Source organism: Carassius auratus, unplaced genomic scaffold, assembly GCF_003368295.1.
Source record: "Carassius auratus strain Wakin unplaced genomic scaffold, ASM336829v1 scaf_tig00217023, whole genome shotgun sequence".
Classification (NCBI taxonomy): Eukaryota; Metazoa; Chordata; class Actinopteri; order Cypriniformes; family Cyprinidae; genus Carassius; species Carassius auratus.
The window spans coordinates 27872-43847 of NW_020528856.1; the positions used below are offsets into that span (position 1 = coordinate 27872).

The 15976-nt window shown below is 36.0% G+C and overlaps 1 pseudogene; it reads right to left on the reverse strand.

Annotated features, from left to right (window-relative positions):
• The window catches only part of LOC113099709 (rho guanine nucleotide exchange factor 18-like), a 41631-nt pseudogene extending 27824 nt beyond the window's left edge, over positions 1-13807 (reverse strand).
• Positions 13808-15976: the final 2169 nt, after the last annotated feature.

Sequence of the window (15976 nt, forward strand, 5' to 3'; positions counted from 1 at the left end):
TAATGTATTTTTTAACCTTAAGCCACATAAACACATTGCATTACACCAAATAATGTTCTTTTTAGCAACATCATATGACCTCTTTAACCACTGATAAGACAGGAGGTAATATTCAACAAACTGTTGTCTAATAAAATGCTCGATTTAAAATTTAAATCAGATTTATTAAATCAAGCATCTCTATTACTATTCACTACTGTTTGCTTATTTATTTTCAGATTTAAAAAAATGTGGGGTATTATTTTTTTCAGATTTACAAAAGCAATGGAATAATTTAAAAGTTTATTGTCCATTGATATAGTATAACAATAATTTACTTAAAATCAGTTCTATATCTTTGTTAATGCAGAAACAAAAAAAATCTGCATTGTAAATAAAAACTTAAATACAATAATATAACTTAACATAATATAATATCACTTAAATAATAATATGCAATAATAATAATGAACGTATAATGCAAACCATTATTACACCCTAGCAACCACATAACAACCAGCCAGAACACCTCAGCAACACATTCAAGTAAGTACCTTGACGTCATTATTATTGATTAGATGGGTCTGACGTTGTAATGTTTAACTTATGTGTTAAATGCTGTTGCTACACACAGTAAACATAATGTACTGTAATTAGCAAAAATGAACGGCTATGATGAATAATTAAATGTGTCTGAATCAATCAACATCAATGGTCTGAAGCTCCTTAAGTCCTGCACAACACTGACCTGCTCGACTAGCCAATCAAACTCAACACAACGGTCAGCAACTGAGCCAACCTTCAGTTATAAGGTTAAAAAGAGCCACCTGTAGCTGAACATTTCCCTACGCGACGTCTGTAGAGTTTGAAAGTGTTTTAGCGGCTCGGTGTAGATTAGCTCTGTTAGCAAACACCTGTTGCTCTGAACAAACTCACCGTTGATGGCGCGGTGGACGCCTGTCACGGGCTCATCACCTCAGACATCACTCTGGGCTCTCTGACAGCCGCACAAAAACACACAACACATCACCTGGCAACCTAAAAACAGCAGCGCCAATCGCGACCGCTGGATGTAGAGTGACGGACTGTCCCAGCACTGCGCCGCGCGGGATTATGGGACATGAGGCGCATTCCACAGGTTCACCGAGTCCCACATTTAAAGAGACAGGCGCGATTTTACAGTGGCTCGGATTTTCAATGTGTTTACGACTTGTGAGTCAATAAATAAATAAATAAATAAATAAATAAATAAATATGGACGGACGGACGGATAGATAAATAAATAAATAAATGGATAGATAGATAGATAGATAGATAGATAGATAGATAGATAAAACACATTTGAATATATATTTTATAATTTTAATCTTCTATATAACTTCATATATTTTAATGACTCATTAATGGAAATCTGTTCATCCGTATATATATATAAATATATATATATATATATATATATATATATATATATATATATATATATATATATATATATATATATATATATATTTAGCCAACCATCCATTGTATTAATTCACCAATGTAGATAAGAACTTTAAAAAAAAATGTTTTGTTTGTTTTTTTTTTGGTGTGAAAATGTGATCCTTATATGGATATAGGGACTTACTTTATATTTTTGTTGTAATATAAATATTAATTACAAAACACACATAAAATATAAATATACTATCATTCTATCTACCAATATAGATCACTGAAATATGGTAAAAAAATATTACAAATAAATATAGGGTTTTTATCGAAGTGTAAACAAGCAAACAAACAAGTAAATAAATAAATATTGATCCAATGTGATCCTCCTTGTATAGTTTTTGTTAATTTCTAAAAAATATTAGACTTTTTCATGCTATAGTATGAATATAAAATGCTAAATAAAAATATAGCTGTTACACATTTCCACTGTTATAACATCTATCAGAAGTCAGTTAATGGCATATGATGTTGAATTAGTTGTCTAGTGTAATATTTCAAAGTCAAACTAGTGATTACTTTATTTCTTCTGTAATAAACCTGAACTGGTGAATGATCATGACTGTTTAAAGTGAGAATCCCTCCTATGAAGCCTAAGGAAATACATCAGCGTGACTTGTTTAATAAGCAGTGTCATGCAAAGAGTCATATATAATATTTCCCACTCGCCGCCAAATGGCTTTCAATTTACAGCTTGGACTTGATGAGCATGCTTCTGTCACTCTGAATAAACACATGATATGAGTCACTGTCCAGGACACACCACACTTGCCAACAAATATTAATGTAAATAAATAAACAAGATTCAAAGAACACAAATTAAGATGGAAATATGCAAAAATATAAAAAAATAAAAACTATTTTTAACGTTCTTATTTTTAAAGAATAGAATATGAGGGGATTTCCTACAGCATTAAGTGCCTTGAAGTAATGGAGCATAACAAACAAATTAAATACAGCAATACTTCTGTTTCTCCTTTTCTCTAAAGTCTCTCGGCCAGCCAACATGGACAAAGAACTGAGTATAAAAAGGTTTCCTAAAATAGGGAAATAAACAGTCTACAAATGAACACCTAGTTTCCAAATAAGCATCTTCAAGGACTTACTGAGACTACTTGTGACTTGACTTGAAGTGACGCTAATGGTAAACACCAATGTGGTGCTCAATTACCAATCAGGATGTCTTGTAACTCACTGATTCTTAAAGGGACAGATCTCTTGAACATGAATATTATAGCCTTTCAAACCCGTGTAAACCTTTCTCTTAAGTAGGACACAAAAACAACTCCAGTCCACATCGTCTATATATATATATATATATATATATATATATATATATATATATATATATATATTATTATTATTATTATTATTATTATTATTATATGAATGTTTTCATTATTTTCAGTATATATATATACTATCTTATAAAATAAATAAATAAACTAATATTTTAACAAATAAACAAATTAATAAATAATTAAAAGAATCTATTTTAATGCTATAGTATGCATGTTTATGTGTGCATCTATCTATCTATCTATCTATCTATTTAATTCAGTTTAAAGAAGACCAGGGCTAGACGCTATACATAAACGAAAACTTTTATTATGGATGGGATTAACCGCGATTAATCGTTTGACGGCACTAATTACAATAAAAATTTGAAATAACAAAGAGAAAAATTATAAAAATGACTATCTGAATTTAGGGTGACCTGTCCCTTTAAGTCTCAAGTATGTGCTCTTGTAAACCCCATCAGTCACTAGAAACCTGATCGAATCAAACTAGTTCATTTCTCCGCAGCGCAAAGCGGGTTGCAAAACAGCCGAAGCTCGAGCTACGCCGCGTCACGTGACAGTCTGAGTCAGTGGGTCAAGCGTCCGATAGTTTATCAGAACTCTTAATCTAGAGAAACCCCGTGAGAGATGCGAGAGCTGCGTGAAAACTGGCAGCAGCAGCCTGGGGTTGACTGGGACATGCGCTGTGGTGGAGCAGGTGCGAGTTTGTGTTTGTGGTCGTGTGTTACTCACTCAAACACTGCAGGCCATGCTTCCTCTGAAGGGTCTTGCTGCACAGTGAACATGTCGCCCAGGTGGAGAACGAGCCGAGCACGAGCTGGTGGCCGCTCACGCTGCGCCGCCGCACTTTCTCACGCTCGTGCAACTCTTTCTCTTTCTCTCTCTCTCTGTTTTTCTCTTTCTGCTGCTCTTTGTCTCGGGTCTTACCCTGAAAACAGAGGAATCAAGGGACGTGTTATTACCTTCTGATAGTTCTGATAGCAAAAAGACCGCCTAAAAACCTAAAAGTAAAGCAAAAGTTCAGCAGAATATAAATTTAATAAATAGAATTATATATGATTTTGTAGATATGTATAATTATATATACTATTTTATTTTATTTACAAAAATAAACAAATTTTTTTTTTTTTTAAATATAAACTGCACCGAGCACATATCACTATTTGTTTCATGTAATGTAATTCCCGATGAATTTTAATGTAATTATTCAATAACGTTTAACTTAATTTTAGGGAAGGCTGGATAAATTTAGGGATATATTTAAGGTTTTTCTTTATTATTAAACTAGTGCGGTCAAACGATTAATTAATTAAAATAAAACATTTTGTTTACATAATGTGTGTGTGTGAACGCTGTAAATGTATTGTGAATTTGCAAATACACGCTCATGCATGTATATTTTTGTGTGTGTATTTGTATATCTATATATATATATATATCTATATATATAGATATATATAGATATATATATATAAAACTTATTTTGGATGCGATTAATCGTGACTAATTGTTTGACCGCACTAAAATAAACAAAATATATAAAATAGAAAGCATAAAGTACATGTGAATGTGATTTTTGCTGAATTTGAATGTAATTATTTTAATTTAATTTTTATTTATATTAATAAGTGTAATTATAGGGAAGAGGAGGGATAGATAAAAATGTTTTAAATTATTATTTTATTTTTATTCCACCTAATTATCATTACTTTGATAAAAAAAAAAATTAAATCAATGAAATATATATAGAATATTATTAATATCTTCATTCTTTTTTAACATTTAATTTAATTATATGTTAGAGTGGGGACTGATGCTAAAATGGTTTATAATTTTTTTTAATCATTTTCCATCAAATGTACTTTTTTGTGTGCATTACGTAAATATTTTACTCACCTATTTTGCTGAACTGATATAGGAAAAGCATATAAATAAGTCCTAAAAATAGACTAACACTAACATTTTACAATATATCAGCTATATAACCAAAATAATCAATCATATCTGTTTTAGCTGATCTCTGTTTTAAAAACAATTTGACTGATTAATTAACTTGTGCATTATATTTTTTAAAAGACAGTATACAATTGGCACATTGTCTAGCTCAAAGATCAGGTCAGAACTTCCCCAGTAGTCTGCATGGGCGAGCTTAATGTCTCTCTACATTTAAGAAAAGGAGGAAGTTGCAGAGGTGCAGAAGTTGCTGCAAAGTTCAGTAGAAATGGACATGTTTTTTTTTTTCCCCCACAGTCCAGGCGAGAATGAGTGATGACAGCATGTGTGCGATTACTTTGTCTTTGTTGAAGGATCCGGTCACGCGGTTCCTCAGTGAGCTCAGAGTCCGCTTGACTTTGGTGCCTTTTTCCGGACGCTCTGGTCTGTCCTCCTCTTCTTCATCATTTCTACGAAACACATCAAACCAGTTTAAAATTCTAAAGAACAAGAGTATGTCAATGTGATTATTATATAAATAACAACATGAAAAGGTCAATGACTTACTCAATGGCAAGAAACTCGTACCATGTGAAATTCCCTGCCGCCTCCTTTTTTTCTGTGCTTGAAGTTCTGTGTTTAGCTCTGAGGGAAATCCAAGATAATCATCATCAGATTAGTATAAACTCAGTACAAGTCTCTCCACTGGCAATTTGCCTCTCTGCAAAATTATGCTGGATATGTTTGGAATGCAAACTACCATAACCTTATAGTTTTTACGGTATGCAGTATCTCGATAACGTACTATTTTGCCAAACTGTCAACCTTCCATACTACCGATTGATTTCAAATGCATTTTTGCCTCTTTACTGCATACTTGACCTGTTTGATTGGACTTGCAAAAGTTTTAAAGGAATTTAAAACAATAATACAAAAACTTTGCAAAAAAAGAAAAATGATAAAAAGTACATGCAACATGTTGAGGTGATATGACAATGTGCATACTACTGCTTAAACATATCATGCTGTAAACATTAATACATAGTGCTCAGAAGGCAGTAAGCAGCATGCTTGTATCCATTTTTATGCTCGGAATAGAATAATACCATATTATTTCTGCAGTATGCAAATTTTCTGCAACCCACAATGCAACATGTTTAAATAAACCTTCAATTTTTAGAGTGGCAACTCTTTAACATCTCTCGTCTCTCTAGTGTACAGTGTAGTACACTACTTTGTAATGTACAAATGCAAGTATGCACTCTAGTTTTCCATTCCGAACATACGCTCTTGCTAGTCTGCTGTTAGAAGCGTCAGTTACTGTGCACATGTGTCATGACCTTGTTAAAAGCATGCTTTGGTTTCTCATGCAGATAAACCAAGTACGTCCTAACCAGGAAAAGCCCCACCAGGTTTAAAGATACAGCAAGAGTTGTAAACACAGAAGACAAAATGCTGCATAAATATAAGCAAACATACACAACATGTTCAAGATAGCCAAAGTGAGAAACAATGCTTTCTATTTCGGGCCTGAAAACCAAACGTGGGCCGCTCAGTTAGTCTGTAGGCGAGCACGACAGGCTCCTTCACACTGTTTACTTACCCATGATACTGCTTAAGCTCCTGCAGAACATTCTGTACCATCAGCCTGAGACAAACAAGACACTGAGGCTAAGTGTGTGTGGCAGCGGCAGGGCACACAGTGGGCCGTTGTCCAAATAAAACCATCAGTAAAATCTACTGCCTTGTTCACGGGCAGACCACAGCCACGGTGGGATACAATCAAATCACACATTTTTGTTTAGATCAGTTCATCTAGATTTCTCCCTTTAGTTCCTATCTATTAGCCTTTAGGCCTAGCTATGCGCTAGCATGCTTTAAAAGTTGATCAATTTCAAATTTAAGTCTCCTTTAAGAAAACAGACCCAAAATTTTGATGACATCATCCTGCACTGTATACTTGTCCAATCAGATGGCTTTCAAGAATGAGAATGCCCCTCCCCAAATACTAGCTGCAGTTGCAAACAACTATTGGCTAATTAAGATAAGGAAGAAGTATTTCGATATGCCCCACCCTGCAACAGGAAATACATAAATAGGACTGAAATCTATACTTGGTTGTGTTTGTTATTAGAATAATAAGCATATACACATTTTGAGGACTCATAGTTTTATGCAGATAAAATAGGACTCCTATTCAGGTATTTATACAGTACTGGTGTTGCTAATCCAGCTATATGCTAAATGAATTCCAGGAAGCCATAATGAAAGCTTCTTGATCGTCTTGACAGATTCCAAGGTCCTGCAGTAATCCTTCAGAATTATGTAACTTCACTGACTCAAAACAACCTTGCCATGGTGCTCTTAAACAAAACAAAGATGTGAAATCTTACACATGACTCCGTCCTTCCTCTGACTGCAGCCCCTCTTCTGACCCCTGCTCTTCTTCTGCAATTCCAAAGCAACACAAGTCAGGATTACATGTATTCTGTTGTTCTTTGTAGCACTTTAAGATCAGTTTTCTAAGCAGAAAACATATATATGGCAGTAAAGGGTTCTATATAGAATTATAAAGTTTCTATATAGTTCCCTGGATGTTCAGAAAGTTCCGTTTCTGGGTTAGGGTTAGTAACAGAACATGGTTTGTTTAAAGAACTACAGAATAAAGAAGGTCTCCTTGAAAGACTTTAAATGGAAAAATTTGCTGCAGAGCAAGATCCCATGAGAACCTGACTGGATTGGAGAATCACTTCACTAACCTCCGGCCGCTCTGGCAGCCTGCTTAGAAGTCTCCAGTATGCGGGAGACTCTGTCAGCTTGGGATTTTTCATCAGTCGCAAGGATCTCAGATCTGGAATATATTGTCGTTGCTGTTGTGGTTGGCTTCTGTCATTAAAACCAAAGCATGGGAAATGTTATCAATGAGAGTTACGACATAGGAAGCCAACCCCGCTCCTTGAGTGCTACCTTCTGGCTAGAATTCGACTCCAACTCTCCAACACACGTTATTTTCAAGTGATCCTGAACAACTTGATTAGCTGGTTCAGGTTTGATTAATTAGGGTTGGAGTTAAAGTCTGCAGGACGGCAGCCCTCCAGGAGCAGGAGAGTGGTTTATAGAGCTGACCGAAAGTCTTGTTCTGGTCATATTAAAACCGAGATTGCAATAAGGACAGTTACTTGTGTTTGGGGTATTTCACTTTCCACAGCGCTGGTGGTTTCTTCCACTGAGCTTTCGGAGAAGGAGGAAGATGGTAGATGGGGACTTTTGTCCAAACAGTTTACCTCTCTTTCCCCATCACTGTCAATGCCGTTTGTGTCTAGACTGAATCTACACAACATAACAATGTTTACAGACACACATAGATCATTGTGACAAGAGAAATCTCTGAAAGAATAAGTCTTACCTTCTTCCCATGTCAAAGGGCGACACTGGCACTTCCCAGCTGTGTCTACGTGACGTGGACATGGATCGAACCAATATAGGAAAGTTATCTGTGTCCGAGTCCTCATCTTGATCGGATTCCGGATAATCCTGGAACTCCTTCTGTTCTGAGTTTCTGATAGAAGCCAAGCGTTTCATGGCTTCCCCTCCAGTGGAAATCACAGTGTCGGCCGTCTGGAAAAGTTGATGGGTGTTGAACCCGGTAGAATTCTGCCTAGATCCACTTTCTGAGGGGCATGCAGGAGGTACCAAAGGGGCAGAAACCGGTGCAGTTAAAACCGGAAGTTGTGAGTCCAGTGGTTCAGTGGATCCAAGTTGCAGGTCTCTGAAATATTCTGAATCTCTCAGAGAAGAGCAGAGGTCTAAAAGGTCCTCTTCACTGCTGCACTGGTTGCTCTCAGTCAAGAAATGTCTCTGAATGTAAAAACCCATAGGCAGTTGGTTTATCACAACAAAAAGGTCACATGACCCATGAATAATAATGTGAAGTCTAAGTAAGTCTCAACTAGTGTCATTCATGGACTGAAAGAGGATGCAGTAAACTTCTTGTGTGATACAAGAGGCACTGGCTAAGCCAGCGGTTCTCAATTGCTAATAACCACCCCCGAACCTGCTAAACAAGGTCTTAATAGGTATACCTGAAACTCCCAGGCAGGTGTGTAAGTTGGAGCTAAACTCTGCAGGCCACCGGCCCTCCTTGAGATATTACACAGCTCTTTTAAATTAAATTTCAGTTCGTTCCTCACACAAAGCTATGATACAACTTCAAAAAGGCATATACATAATGAACAAGTCAGATGGACTGATTTTGCCGAGTTCCATATATTCCTGGGTCAACATCATTCACCGTATATTAAGAGTCAAGCTAGGGTTAGGGTCTTACCTTGTCCTCAGGTGAACTGCTAAAGAAGACGTCTTCTGGGATGGAGGTTGGGGACAAGGATGAGGAGGAGCTGGGTGCCAAGACTTGGGCTTGAAGTTGAGAGCATGGCTTGCAATCTGAGGCTGAAACACAGAACAATCCACCAGGAATTTAGCAAGGAATATTATCCACAATTGTGAGCTCTTGATCTCAGACTTACAGTGTTGCTTTTGCTCAGGTGTATTATCAAACATTGTTGCTGTGCACCAGACAAAACACATTAATAGTGGTGAGACATTCTGGATATCTAATTACGTCATATCTATTATGTTTATTCCTGTGAGATAGCAGTAATAGAGATAGGGGTCTGGAGAGCCAGTATGACAGCATACTCTAATTAAAATAGCCTAAATAGCTACTGCATTCTGCAAACATTTCCCTGTAAATAGAATATCTTAATCTGATGCACTAGTTTACAGAAGCAAAACTCTGGGTTGTATTTCATAGTTGGTATATAATGGCCTCCAGCATGATGCTAAAGGAGAACCCAAGGTTCTTCAGAAAGCCATCAAGAGAACCATATTACCAACTGTAAGACCCCCCCAAAAACCATTGCAGAACCTGTATTTTTATAAATACAGGCTTAATGTTCTCCATCAACTCTCAAGAACCTTCCTTTGGAGTTAAATTAAAGCCCACCACTACTGGGGAATTGCTTAAGTGACCTTTCCAAAACTCAAGGTGATTATGACAATAATAATATAGACTACGACAAAACCCAGACACCAAAGTCCAATCCAGAACTGCTCTCCATCACCAACTGCCTGTCCTTAAACGATGGATGAATGAACTGTACAGTACTTTCTGGCATTAATCATCTTGGCCCTAGACGAATGACAGAGTCTGAGAGCAGTGCAGGTTGTTTGTCTCCAAATTAGACACGTAATATGTAAACTATAAGAGCACTATGATGGTCGTCAATGTTCAAATATCCTTTTATGGCCGCTGCTTCGTACCATACGCTCCAACATAAATACTTAAACAAAGGTACCTCTGAGCTTTTACAAGGGTTACTGTAGGTCTACCACAGAAAACATCTGTTTTTCTCACACCATCTGAGGTCGGAAACACACGCTATTAAGATGCAAAGTTTTATTTTGGTCTGAGTAAAAGGAAACGGACTCGAAATAGCCTAAAGCGGGCCGTGCACTTGAGTATCCGAATCCCTGGAGGAAGTTAAAGGTTTGCCAATTGCAATTTGCAGAATTATGTTATGTGAGTCTTGAGTTTTTCCAGGAGGATAACAGGAGCAACCCCAAAGCTGTAAAGAAATCAGAGGAGGTACTCTCTAAAAATGCACGCAATATTCGGAGCATCATTAACAGATGATTTCAAAAACTCAAGTACACTAATTGTGACTTCTGCTTATCTATCTATCTATCTATCTATCATATATAACTGTTATTTATAATAGACTAAACTAAATTAATAAGAGAAAGATGGGGAGCAGAACAAGGAAATTTGAGAGCAAATGTGCTAATGGCTAAATACTAAAAGAGCATATGGTTCAGTTTTATCTTGTTTTTTCTTTAAAGAAGAGTAGAGCAAAGAGAGGAAATGACATAGGATCAGGAAATTGCACATCAGAATCAAACTTGCATGACTTGTTCCGAGTACCATGTCTCAGAGTATACTGTAACACGCTAGCCGCCTGGGTTCAGAATTGAAATGCATATCCAAAATCCCTGTTTTTGAGTCTGGTGGTTTCCAGTTATTCTGTCTTTTATCTTAAAAATACAGTAATTACATAATTACACCCAACGGATAAGTATGAAAATGTGGTTTTGTATGTGCTAACAGATAGCGTCTGGTCATGGGAGCTGCATGCAAATGCTCATTCTGTTAGCAATGTGACCGGACCTCTTGAGCACCGGTGGTCTGACAGACCGCAGCTGCATGTACCATAACATCAGTGAGAGTCTCAACCACAAGCAAACAAAACACCTCCTCAGCTATTTGTATTTGAAGACAAAAAAAAAATCTCCATTCTGCACAATTCTGAAAACACATGGCCAATTCAGAAAGCCAAAATAAAACACTAGGCATACTTTCAGAGCGGAAATATTCTACTGACAGACTACAATTATATATAAAATAAGAACAAAATATTTATTAATTATTTATTTTATTTTAATTGTATATTTTATTTTAAATAGGGTAGCACAGGAAAAAAAAAGAGGAAAGATGCTAGAGTTCCAGAAAGACGCAATCATGCCCTCTACCTCTTTTGAAGGACCATCGTTTCATCCATGAGAACGAGGGCCAGGAGTTGTGAAGAGGTGGATCTGCCATGTGGACAGTGTGAACTTCTCCCAGAGGAGTTAATGACCAAGATATCAGGAAACTATCCGATATAAAGATATCCGTCCCACAGCCGGATCAGAGGAGGGAACCGCTGGGGATTATCTAACATATGATTCAAAGTCAAGAGGCACAGCGGTGGGGGCTCACAGTGGGAAAGAGAGAGAGAGAGGGAGTAATAAAAGAGAGAAAGGAAGCACCGCTTGATCTGAATGGGAGGGAATTGTGTGTGTTTAATACTACCCCGACAAAAAATGGCAGAGTGAGGTATTCAGGTGGTAAATATCACCGTATTGTCCCTTCAGAAATTTGGACACTCCACTTTATCAAATCATAACAGTTTGCTCCGCCCCACAACAGACTTTCTTTTTTGCTGACATCATCAAAGCTACTTAATTTTAGACTCCTCCTCTTCAATAATTTTTTTTTAAACATTACATCTTGCTCCGCCCCCAAACAACTTTCCTTTTCTGATGACATCATCAAGGCCTCTACTTTTAGACTCCTCCTCTTCAATAACTTTTTTTTTAAACATTACAACTTGTTCCGCCCCCAAACGACTTTCCTTTTCTGATGAGATCATCAAGGCCTCTACTTTTAGACTCGTCGTCTTCAATAACTTTTTTTGTTTTCAGAACGTTCAACTTGTTCCACACCTCAAAGGGTCTTTCTTTAGCAAGGAAACATTTTTTAGACTCCTCCCCTTTAATAACCTTTTAATCAAAACAGAACAACATGCTCCACCCCTTAAACAACTTTTTTCTTTTCTGCTGACATCAAGGCCACTTATACTTTGCCTCCTCCCCTTAATAACCTTTTATCAAAAAGTAACAACATGCTCCGCCCCTCAAATGACTTTAATTTTCTGCTGACGTCATCAAGGTTACTAAGCTTTAGACTCCTCTTCAATATTTTATTTTTTTTAAACGTAACAACTTGCTCCGTCCTCAAACGACTCTTCATTTCTGATAACATCATTAGACCACTTAATTAAATCCTCCCCTTCAGTAATCTTTTATCAAAACGTTACTTGCTCTGCCTCTCAAGCGACTTTCCTTTTCCACTGACATCATCGAAGCTACTTATTTTTAGACTCCTCCCATTCAATAACTTTTTATCAAAATGTTCAACTTGCTCTGCCCGCCAACTTTTTTTTTTTTTGTACTAACATCAAGGCCACTTATTTTTTTTAAGACTCCTCCCTTCAATAACCTGCCATATAGAGATATTTTCCTCTCCTATCAATCCCTAATAATGGCCCTATATCATTTTTTGGTTCCGCTTTGTTTTAAGGTGTAGATGCTATTACGCAATTAAGTACTGAGCAATATTACTTAACTTCAGTACATGTACTTACTAAGTTTAGGGTTGACTTTTTTGTAATTTTGCATAACTTACGGTTATTAAACTCTAAAAAAAAAAGCTGGGTTAAATACAACCCAACGGTTGGATTAAACATTTAACACACCTGTTGGTTGAAAACAACCCAATAGGTTTGACCCTATTTAACCCAGCATTTTTTAGAGTGTACTAAATCAAGTACATGCAACATGTTAATATGTCACATTAAAATAAACTGTTACTCATCTGAAATATCTCAGATTATGGGAATAAAATTTAAAACTGTTGATTTTAAATGTGTAGCTCAAACACCCAATTACGTTTGGGGCTAATATACTGTATAAACCATGTTATTGTGTAACTGACACATTCATGCAGCCACCATAGTGTTGAAAATATCATGGCATTCTTGGAAGTACTGTAACATTTACTATGGTACATGGTATAATACCATCACATGCCCCCAAAAAACACAGTTAAACCATGGTATGTTTCACATATGAAATGTATAACGGTGTGCGTGATCTGGTGTATAATAGTGAAAGTGGAAAACACCATCTGTGAAGTGCAGAAATGAGCATCACAACGGTTGCTCTTGAAAAACAACAGGTTTGTTTATATAAAAGAAAAGACCCGACCAACACCAAGTATGATTTTCTACACTTAGTCATTGAGTTGCACCACTGTGAACTGCATTTCTGCTTAGGCAGTTCCTTAAATGATACCAGTGAAGCAATAATGGATGAAAGCACCAGTGAAATCCATCTGGTCGAGCTCAAGTTGGGTCCTTACAGCACAAAACATCCAACCTTCATTCAAAAACTCAACGCATTAAAGGTTTCATGATAGCTTATCTAGAGCTGCAGAACACAATGCCTTACCAGAACAGTGGCACAGATTTAGTTCAAATCATACAAAGTTAGCATTTTTATCATCTATTAACTATGTTTTATGTACTCACCCCGATCCAGAAGTACAAACAGCACACCTAGCAAAAACGTCCTTCTCTGAATCTAACACAGCGCTTTCTGGCTCTGAGAAGAGCAGAGTGCTGCGTTAACCACAGCCTGAAACACACAGCACTGCTACAACTTCCTCTTCAGACTGACACTCAGTGCAGACACATGGCCTTTACATGAACACACACACACACACACACACAGAGGCCCTTCTTTCAGAGGTGTTACGATCAAAACGTGTCGATGGTGGAAGCTTGAATTCAAACTGAAGAAAAGCCCAGCCTTTCTGTGCCTATGCTGTGATGACTGCATAGTTCCCATACTAATGAGTGCACTACTTGTGCAGGCGTTCGGAGGAGATGAGCAGAAGCGCTGGTGGTTAACGTGGTGAAGGAACCCTGTGAAGAGCTTGTTTCGCTTAAACTAGATGCTGTTCACACTTTATTGACTACTAGAGATAAAACGTGCCATTTCCTGCTATCTAACTGTACTACTGCTCTTATGAAAGAAGTCTCTACAGACTTGAGTGTCTTTTTATGGTTTAAAAGATGTATAAATATGGTATATGAATAAGGCAACCATTCAGTTCGAGAGTGTTACTCTTAACAGTTACTAACACATTATTCAAATCAAAAGTTAATAGAGCTGTGCTGATTTGAACTGCTTTTTTTTTAGTCTACAGTGATTAAATACTGGAGGAAATATGTTTAATACATGATAAACAGGAAAATTCTGTAGTTTTTTTGAAAATCATCAACATTTCCACCAGTGTCATTTTTTACCACATTTCAGATCATATCTTCTGATATGGAAATGATGGTGGAAATGACATTTTATTATTAAAAAATAAAATAATTCCTTTGTCTTTTCTAATGCTGATTTTTATAGCCTTGCATCCCAAATTAATTAAATAATCAATTAATTCACTCAATTAAATAATCTTTTCAGTCTTCTGTGTTAATTCAACAAAATTACAGTTTGATTGGAAATGGGTCTTTTTTGGGGGGAAAAGAATTGTAAAATGATATTAATTTGTTATATATTTATATATGTATTTATATTTATTTTACAACAATAGTTTAAGATGTAAGCATAGAGTATACAGTAAGTAAATCTGTTCATAAAATGTCAGAACTTTACAAAAGTTTTTAATACGATATATTTACTTGTGAAGAGGTATTCACATTGTACAAAATTTTGACTAAAATTGACAAGTCTCTCTAAATCTGTGGTGCAAAAAAAAAAAAAAAAAAAAAGATTTCTTATAACAGAAAAATAACACATTTACAATACAGCTAAATCTTGAAATAAATACATTTTAAATAATTTACTCACCCTTATGTCTTTTCATTAATTTCAGTATTCCTTTGGGAAATTAAATGTCAATTTTTGATTTTGGTTGTTCTTTTGCATTTAAGGACGGTTGCCTTTATCTCTTAAATGTACAAATAAAAGCATTTATTATCTTGGGAACAGACACAACTGCAAGTCATTTTTTTCCCCCAATAATTTTTAATTCATAAATTTCATATAAACAGTTAATTGTTGAATAATTTACACACAGCAAGATTCATTTTCATTCCATTCCAACATTTGCTGTACATGTCACTGCTTGGCTTTCCTTGAAAAACTAAAGCTGTCTATTCGTACTCATTAATCATGGCACAGTGTGATCGTGGTCTGATGGATGTGTTGGTTTGTTTAAATAAGTGAAGGTGGTTTCTATGTGCAACATAAATGGCACATATTCAACCAGCGACGGGAAAGTTTTGATGGGAAGGTGTGTGTTGGTGATTAAATAACATTTTCTACAGTAAAGGTGAATGATGGGACAGGAAAACAGCTGTGGGGACCGTCTATGTGCACAGAGGTAAAAGCAAAACAAAAAACAAACAAAACAAAACAGCAGGGATAAACGAAACAAACCAAATGATCAAATGTTCAACTAAACAGAAAATTGTACAGGACAACAGCTGAATAAAATACACAAGGGCGCTGATTATTTGATGTTGAAACGGGCCAGACAACCTGAAACGTCCATCACATATAAGACCCCAAAAGATGTCTGATTTACATAAGAAACAAACATTTAACACATACAAAAAAAAAAAAAAAAAAAAAAAAATTGATGTTGTATGGTGCTTTTATTCAAAGTTGTTCTCTGTAACCGATGGAAGCTCGTTTCCGCTTAAAAAATAAACTATCACCTCACATTGCAAGTTATAAATTCACAATTCTAAGGGAAAAAGTTAGAACTACGGGATATAAACTTAGAATTTTCTTTTTTCTAGCTATTCCAAGTTTTT